At 44.4% G+C, this 9,719-nt stretch overlaps 1 protein-coding gene across 1 annotated transcript in view; it reads left to right on the top strand.

Annotated features, from left to right (window-relative positions):
• The first annotated feature begins 1,845 nt into the window (after window positions 1-1,845).
• CLVS1 (clavesin 1) overlaps window positions 1,846-9,719 on the top strand; it is a 73,412-nt gene continuing 65,538 nt past the window's right edge. The window contains exon 1 of the mRNA XM_018561813.1: window positions 1,846-2,060. The gene's annotated coding sequence lies outside the window, so the exon portion shown is untranslated. The remainder of the gene's footprint in view (window positions 2,061-9,719) is intronic.

Raw genomic sequence — 9,719 nt, 5'->3', positions numbered from 1 at the left:
TTAGCCAATGAAATTCACTTTTACAGGAGGAAAGCAGTTCTTAAGGCACAAAAACACACATAAACGCATTGCAGGCACTTCTGTTAAAGTCTATGGTGCCAAAAACATGCGGCACAGCTCCAAAAAAAGCACTTGTATCTGTTGAAGCTTGGAGCATGGAGTGTCAAGTTTCTGAGTGTAGAGAAGTGAACAGCCACAACAGAAAGTGATGAAAGTGCTGCCTGGTGCAGGGCAGAGCCCTAGCTAGCTAATTTTGCTCCCAAGGCAAGAACAGAAATTTGTGCCCCCCCGGCGTGTGCGGTATGTGACATCATGCCCCCCCGCCTCCAGAATGGTGGCGCATTGGGGGGGGGCCCTGACATTTCCCTTTTGAAATAGAAAAAGAGATTGAGGACACAGAGTTCTCTGCCCATACAGGTAGGGGAGAGCAGCGGGGATCAGAGGAGAAGACGGAGCCTGTGCAGCTCCTCTTCTCCCTGTGAGCCGTGGCTGTGTTGGCCACCTGGCACCACTGTTGCCCTGTGCTCGCCATGGCAACAGGGGCAAGGGGGCGCAGCCAGACCGACCCCTTTCAGCTGCGCCTGAGGCAAGTGCCTCACTCGCCCCATGGTAGCTACAGCCCTGGTGCAGGGACTGATGTAAAAGGTTTATGGAAGCCACACATCAAACCTCCCAACTTTCTGAGAAGGAAAAGAGGGATGCAGTACAATGCAGAAACAAGATGTCACCAACACACCGGAGATATGTGTCCAAACATATTGTCATACTGAGCCTAATAAAGGGACCCTGCATGGCCCCGAAACCTTGCCATCCTTGTGAAAATATACATCAATAAAAGTGGTTTGGACACATATCTCTGGTGTGCTGGTGACATCTTGTTTCTACATTAATTGGGGCAGTGCCACCCGCAGTCATTTCAGCACCCATTTCAAATAGGGGTTTACCGGTAAGAAACACGGTGAGATACCCATTGGACATTATAGCAAGGGACACGCCTCCGCCACACCTCTATTTACATGGACCATGAGTGAAATTTTTTTTTTTTTTTTGGGGGGGGCTTTTCAAAATATATTGAATACTTGTAAAGGTTGGATAGAAGGTTTAACACAGGGACCTATTCTGCGCTCAGAGATTCCTGCATCAAGAACCTGCAGATTCCTGCGGCAGGAATCTCAGGTGTCCCCATTCAGATGCAGCCACTGTGCCCGTTCAATTAAATGACAGGGTGACAGTGGCTGCATCTGCAGCGGTAGTCTGCATGCAATCGCATGATTATCTGCAGTTCAGGAGAAATGGTTGTCCATGGATGCAGGATAGATGCGTCCAGGGACAATCATCTATCCCAAACCACATGTAATGGTACCCTGCATGATTACATGTATACAATCGCTGACTGATGCGCCCCCTGTAACCCTGCTATTAACTTGAACAGGCACAGTAGCCACATCTTAATGGGGACACCTGGAACTTATGCTGCAGTAATCTGTAGGTTCTTGCTGCAGGATTTACAGAAAGCCCCATGTGAATACAGCCTAATGTAGTAAAACAATTTTGGTACTTAAATATATTTTATTAGATATCTGTACATCAGACCAAAAAAGGTACAACTGAGGAAGTAAAAGGGATGGAGGGATTTAGTTCCAGAAAGGGGATAGTCCCTGCAAATTATGGATGGTTGGGAGCTCTGATACACTGACATATAAAAGTAAAATGATGAGAATGGAAAACCTATGAGCAGAATATGCTGATGACATCTCCTTTGATTATAACATGTTAGGATAATATTTAGTTTCAGCATTTGCTCAAAATTTCAAAGCAACCAATAAGGTGCTGGGGGGAGGATCCCATCTGGAAGCTTTCTTCTTCTTTTCACTGCTTGGGAGGACCCTTTCACTGCCTCCTTCCAGCTCATTCTTTGGCAGGCAAACCTTCTGGCTAATCTGACACCATCCCCACAGCTGAAGATGACATTTAGAACACTTGACTGATGGAGACATCCCACAACCCAACCTTCAGGATGGACAGTTTGGCTGCCTGCAGAAAGATTTGACGTGTAACAGGTATGTGGAGATGGCTGATTGCTGATATGAAGCTGCAGTGTTTCAGCACTTTAGCGCATGGACAGCTCCCATCTGCATTGCCGCTCTCCTCTATGGATGATGCTCAGCTCTACCTCTCGGTTAACAAAGCTCTGCACACAGACAAAAGCACAGGGTGGCTGGAGGGGACACGGCTCCAGGACAGGCTGTGAGTCAGCAAAAGGATGCACAATCAATGCTAATATGTCATATTGCTAATACAATGCCTGGATGGCATATAGGTAGCATCAACACTGATCCATTTAATATCTAGCAAGCAATATCTGGGTTCTGTCTAATATGGAATAAAAGACAAAGAGAATGTAATAGCAGTAAATGATGGCAGAAGGGGTTAAGTGATGTAAAGGTGGGCAGTGAGAGCAATGGGGATTGCTGCGTGTGTAAAGATTGCAAGATGTGGATTGTTATAGGATAATTGTACGTTGGCGTGGGCTGGAGATAGGGTAATGTAGGCTGAAGGGGGCAAGCGGGTAGACTTCCAGGACAGATCTAAGACTGTAGGGTGCAAGAATACAATACCTGCCATGCATTACTGGTACTGAAATGGTGTGCCATGTTTAATACATCTCGCCACACGGCAGGTCATACGTAGTTACGCAGGATGGAAAAGACATCCATCAATATCTGTTTTAAAAAATTACATCCTCAAAGCCCTTAAACTACCTATAAAGTCATTTCTTCATAAGAGGTCTGCTCAGCTGTAATGTAGAGCAACCTTATTCTTCCAGGGTGCCATGGCTCCCCGGTGTGCATTCTGGCTTCCTCAGGGGTGCCTCAAAATGTTGTGGTAGCGGGACTGTGACATGAAGAGGGGAACTGAGGTGAAGGGGGCTCCTCATGTAAAGGGGGAACTCTAATATGGAAGAGGGGCTTCCGATATGGAAGGGGGGCTTCTGATGTGAAAGAGGGGCACTAATGTGAAGGGGGGCTACTGATGTGAAAGGGGGGGACTCTAATATGAAAGAGGGGCTTCTGATGTGAAAGGGGGGGTCCCTGATGTGAAGGAGGGCTACTGATCTGAAGAGGGGTGACATCTTGATTTCAAGGGGGCACTTCGATGTAAAGGGGGAAACCCACTTTTTGTGTGTTTTTGCATGGGACCCCATAGATTAAAATCTATGACATTTTAGACTGGGGTGCTGTTGCACACTTTTAAAGGGTGCCATGACTGAAAAAAGAAAACATCAATGTGGTGTATGGTACCATTGATCGCAATAGACGGCAGAATAAAAGTTGATTGGCTGAAGTTGTAAGCATTTTCCCACTCTTAACAATGTAGATGTAAAATGTTTGGTGGTATTCTAGTGGATTGCACTCCATAAAAGCCACAAGCAGCATTTTGTTTACACTCTGTGCTTTGCATTTCTAAGACAGACTTTCCATAGGGCAGGAAAAGCACTAGGATGGACATTGCAGGAACACAGAGCCTACACAATGCTGCTGATGTTTTAATCTCTAGATGTGGCAAAGTCTGACATCACTCTAAACTGTGCTAGTATCCTTTTACTGGAATTAGCTTTTTCAAATGCATCTAGCTGTGACTTCTCAGGCAGAGCATCCACCAGCCTTTAGCCTATCGGTAAATAAATCAAATCTGTCAGTTTACTTATGACATCCTCTGCTACTGTCAAGACAAATTAAAAGGGAGAATAAAGATCCCTGAGATCAGTGTGGCTCAAAGGCTTCTCCAGACAGCAAAATATATATTATGAGGTTGTATGATGGCAGCATGAGCAGTAGAAGAGTACTGAACACATTAGCCTTGCATTGCTCTTTGGAAAGAGCTATACAATTGTGTTCAATCAAAGCTTGCAAGCCAGAGGATTCACTTAGCAACATGCCTCCTGCATGCCAACAGCGTACAAAGTGTCAGCAGTCTGTTACGTCTACTTTAACACTTTGTGATTTCTCAAAGCAGAGGAATTGTTCTGATTATTTAAAGTGACAATTACTTAAGAGTTAAATCTTAAAAAAACATTCAAGTACCTTAACTATTAACAAAAATGTATTTTATTTGTGTATCATTCAGCTGTAGATTCTCAAATCATCTCTGAATTCATGCTGACACTGTTCTTCCTTCTGGAGGGTGGATACTTTTTTTCCCCATGGTCCCTGTGTGTGTTGTAAAGCAGCCACTGCTCCAAGCTCACTCCCGTGATGGACTACAATTTCAATACAAATTAGTGAAGTAAACATGAGATTGTAGTCAATTACATGAGCGAGCTTGGAGCGGTGGCTACAGCCGAGTGATACACAAATAAGATACATTTTTGTTAATAGTTAGGTACTTGAATGTCTTTTTAAGATTTAACTCCTGAGTTTAGTGTCACTTCTAGGGCTGCAGCTAACGATTATTTTCATAATCGATTAGTTAGCCGATTATTAAGTTCGATTAATCGACTAATCGGATAAAAAAAAAAAAAGGGTTCAGTGATGGACTACTAGTTTCTATTGAGATTGTAGTCCATCACGGGAGCAAGCTTGGCGCGGTGGAAGTAAAAAAAAGAGTGTGGTGTGCAATATAGTACATTATACAGCGGCGCAGTGCAGAATACCAGCAGCTATAGAGGAATGTAGCAATAGTACATTATACTATAATGTACTATTGCTGGGATTTGTAGTCCTCTGTAGCTGGGATTATTCTGCATTGCACTGTATATAATGTATTATTGCTGGGATTTGTAGTCCTCTATAGCTGGTGGCATTCTGCAGTGCGCTGTATAATGATTATACGGCGAAATGCAGAATACCAGCAGCTATATAGGAATGCAACAAATGCCAGCAATAGTACAACATTATACTATAATGTGCTATTGCTGGGATTTGTAGTCCTTTATAGGTTGTGGTATTCTCTATTGCGCTGTATAATGATTATACTGCACAATGCAGATTACCACTGACCAGTTATAGAGGAACTACAAATCCCAGCAATAATACATTATACAGCGCGATGGAGAATACCAGCATCTATAGAGGAACAACAAGTCCCAGCAATAATAATTCGATGGAAAACGTTGGCAACGTTTTCAATCGTCGATTTTAATCGACTTAATCGAATAATTGTTGCAGCTCTAGTCACTTCTATGTATTCATTTATACAGCATCAGCATCTTCCATAGTGCTCTGTAGACCATGAGGAACCACATACAGAAGTCCCAACTTCAGTGAACCTTTCAGTCAAATTTAAATTCAACCATACATTCAGCATTATAAGTAAAGAACAGTGGGCCTATAAGTATGCTTTTGGAATAATTACCTATTTCAATTCCTAGCAAAAGCCTTCTGAACATATAATAAATATTCCAAAATCCATGCCATTCCTCCTTCTCAAAAAAAAAAAAAAAAAATGTGTGCCTCTTCATATTAATAAAAAAAGTACATTTTTATTTGCATTGGAGCCAGTAAAGCTTTGCAGCTGTGACCAGTGAATCTTGGGGGCAATGCTCTGGCTCTTGCAGACCCTTTCTCCTGCCCATGTCCTTACAGTTACATTCTGTAATATGGATGAGAGAAAGAATGAATGGACTACAATTGTGGTGACATCACTTCACTTAGAATTTCATTAAGAACTACAAATTCCTGTTGAAGGATCTGTGAATGGATGATGATGGGGTTATGTGGGTAGAACCATGCACAGCCACACCAAATTTAAAAAATATACAAAAGCCTATGGGGAGAAGTGTGCACCATACTGTATCCGTCCATACAGCTGCCTTTAGTACACATTGGAACATTAGAGGGAGGCTACACCAGGGATAAGAAACCACGACCTTTCAGCTGTTGTACAACTACAAGTCCCATGAGGCATTGCATGGCTCTCACAGCCACAGGCATGACTCCTAGGGGCCGAGGCAGAATGGGATTTATAATTTCACTACAACTGGACTGCTGAGGTTGCCTACCCCTGGGCTACACAATACAAATCCATAGGTCAAGATGCTGCAGTCTCGCCTGAGACACATTGAAAAAAAACATGATGTCTTCCTTTGCAGGATTACGGTATATAAAATGTAGATTAAAGTTGATTTAGTTTTATTTGCATGATTGCACTTGTTGCCTGTAGCTGATTTTCACAAAATAAATGCTTTAGAATCAATGAATAAACTTGTAGCCTGTTGGAAAGTTGTCAGGGCTGGAGTAACGGGCCAGGTGTGGAACCCCTTGGCAGGGACGAACAAAGTCCAAAAATCGCAGTACAAAAGGATAGTCCAATCGGGGAGTCAGGTCCAGTTCCGGGTCGTGGCGGGCAGCAGAAATCGTAGTCGAAGGGTCAAGCAAAAGGGTCGGTAGCCGGGAAGTCAAATCAAACAACGGGTTCACAGGAGGGAGCTGGGTGTTCACCATGAGGTAGAATAACTCAGCAATGAGTCAAGGCTCTGACCAGCTTTAAATAATCAGGGAACCCAGTCCCGCCCCCTGGCTGTCAAGGCAACCAGGAAGCTTCCCCTGTCAGAGTCCAGTCACAAGGCTGAGGGCAAGTGGTGAAGGCTGAAGTCCTCCCCCAGCCTGAGTAGCACCTGTGGCATGGAATGGCGTGCACGCGCACTGGTCACACCAGCGTCAGATGCCCTGCCAGGGGGAGGAGCTACCCGTGCCCGATGCCCGCGCCTGCGAACCTGACAAGGAACGGCCCCCCTGGGTCCCTGACAAAAGTGTTGTATATGCTGTCCATCACTTTTACTATAAAGTATCCCCCCTGAATAGAGACGTGTGTGAAGTCATACAGAGCATCATATATGTCAGGCTCCCTGCACTGCTTCACTGAATGTTTATTTGGTTCTATACCTTTTCAGCTGGATGATTTAACCATTAGAGACAAGACACGTCTGCAGCATAAGAATTACCTGTACTACAAGCACAATAATGAATATTAATATCAATTGTCTAGATAATGTAAGATTAACAAAGTAAATTAAGAAAATTACATCAAGAGAACCAAAGAATGAAGTCCATTTTAAAGGGATAAACTAATAATACTTGACTTCAGTAGGGCTTGTGGTAGGAATGAACATCATGTCCAGGTGAGACCATATGTAAACTCTAAACTGCTGAAAACTGGCAAAGTAGCTGCTTATGGAAATGTTTCTGATTCAACATCAACCTAAAGGAAACTTATAATGACAGAAGCGTTGAAGGCTGCCATTGCTGACCTCTCATTCTGCAATTGCTAGTTGAGTAGTTGTCATGTTGACCCTCTTGATTTAAGAGACCTTATCATCAGCAGGATTATACATGCCTTTAACATATTTTATACATGTTATTTACCTGTAGAAGTTTCCCTTGTGTAGATATCCAAAAGCCCTGAGACTGCTGCTGGGTGCTGCCATCTTGGATGTGATGTCAGCAGCCCCAGCAGATTCAGAGTTGTCACTGAAGTGACACTCAGTAGTATTCCATATTGCTCTGTCCATGGCTGATACATATATGTAGGGGGCTAAAGAGAGAAATTGAGTACTTTGAGCAATTAGACACACCTAGAAGAGGAGAAGGCTATGATGTGCAAGGTGAATTGGAGGGTAGTGCTAGGAAATTGACTAGTGATCTTTTCTAGCAAGTTTCAAGGTACTTTGAAAGTGAATAAAAAATATTTATGGAGAGAAAAAACACTGCAAATAAGTGTAATATGTATAATACTTGCTTTTCCATTGCTGATTTCACTATGCTTTTTATATGTTGGTGACAGGGTCTCTTTAAGATGTAGCTGTAGGTTTACTATAAATCCTTGCAGTGTCTGCCTCCCCACTTGCCTCATAAAAATGTCCATGACAAACAGAAGGCAGATGTGGTTAGGGCCCACTATCTACTGCCCAGGCCTCTACAGCGCCGAGCTGTTTTGCAGATTGTGTTGAGCCGGATGACCCATCTGTAGTGCACAGAAAGGGCTCTGGGCTATAGCCAGGTGCCCATGCACCGTAGAAGAGGTGCCCAGCCGAGCGGTGACGAATTGAAGAGCTGCAGGCTGTAGCCGCCCCAAGGGCGAGCTGTGTCGGCCGCCGGGCACCCTTGTTGCCATGGCGCCCTGTGCGGCCGCACAGCTCGAACACCCCAAAAGCCGGCCCTGAGTAGACATATGCCATAACACTTTGTTGAGGTGCATTGTGGTGCTGCATTTTTTTCCAAAATAGACCGCATCTTACCTCATGTTCCTGAATGTTACCGCACCAACATGTACGTGAATTAAATGTCATTTTGTGACATTTCAGTAAAGTAATAATAAAATGGGAAACAGAGTATTCCATTGTAACAATGCCACGCAATGCCCCTTAAGACCTCTACAAATGGACACTAACACGCACATATTTTAGTGTGCTGGGATAAACAAGTCCTTTAGCCCCTTTCCACCACAGTACAGTCCTGCCTAGCTTGGTAGGAAATCTGATCTTTCTCTACTGTAGTTTCACTTTAACTTACAGGTCTCTTCTCCACCCTGTGATAGGACAGTAAAAGGAGAAGCAGCACACAAAATGCGTATTTATCTGTCATTCTGCTATCTTCTCCTATCAGCAACTCCAATGCTGCTTCTCCCACTCTCTTTTTGAGCTCTGCTGATACCTCGTACCAAGTCAAATTTAGGTCCTTATACTGCCTGAAAATAAAAATGCATTTAGTGATGTATTACTGAATACACAACTAAATTGATTTGTACCCTTTATACCTGCCTGGAGTTCAGTTTTAAGACTTTCACGCAGAACAGCTAAATTTGATGTTTGCATGACATGCATTACAACAGCCAAGGACCGCCATATCCATGAAACATCTGACAACATTTCAGAAATGTGTGCATTTGTAGATGCACAACGCTCCACCCCCTTATTGTCAAGCCCCACCCCTTTTTTATCACCGTTCCATGTCTGCAAAATACGATAGCGCCATGACATACATATGGGACAAATGTAGTAACTGCCCATCATTGGCTGTCCTCCAATGTGTACCATTTCATGGTGATTTAATTGATTCCCAACAAAATGATAGTCTGAAAATTAGGGATGCACCGATACTGATACTAGTATCGTATCAGTGCCGATACTGAGTATTTGGGTGAGTACTCGTACTCGGCGAAATGCTCCCGATATTTATTTCAATACCGGAACTTCCGGTATCAGGAAGCCGACTCCATGCTCCCTCGTCACCAAGGAGCATGGAACTGGCTTTCCGGCCAATCAGGAAGCCGCATGGCGTGTAATGACTCGCCGCCCAGCTTCCTGATTGATCCGGGTGACGACTCATTACCCGCCCCGTGGCTTCCTAATTGGCCAGAAAGCCGGCTCCATGCTTCCTCGTGACCTGATGACATGGGAGCATGGAGCCGGCTTCTTAGCTAATCAGGCTTCCTTAAAGGAGAACTATGGGGTCAGTGTTTTTCCCCATAGTTCTCCTCAGGGTAACGGGAGGACACAAACTAGCGTCCTCCCGTTACCCTAAGCTCAGTATACCGTGAGCTACAGCTCGCTGTATACTGAGACGCGACAGCTGGAGCGGATCCCGGCTTAGACAACGGGATCCGACCAGCTACGTGAGTGACAGCTGGCTCTGCCTATCTAGAGGCAGAGCCAGCTGTACCCGCCCCCTCCCCCGTCCGTTCCGCCAGTCAGCGCTGGCAGATCGGAGCGGGGAGAGGGG

This window comes from Nanorana parkeri, unplaced genomic scaffold (assembly GCF_000935625.1).
Source record: "Nanorana parkeri isolate BGI_ZX_2015 unplaced genomic scaffold, ASM93562v1 scaffold546, whole genome shotgun sequence".
Classification (NCBI taxonomy): Eukaryota; Metazoa; Chordata; class Amphibia; order Anura; family Dicroglossidae; genus Nanorana; species Nanorana parkeri.
Note: the sequence above shows the minus strand (reverse complement) of the source record. Positions and strands in the feature narration are given on the sequence as shown.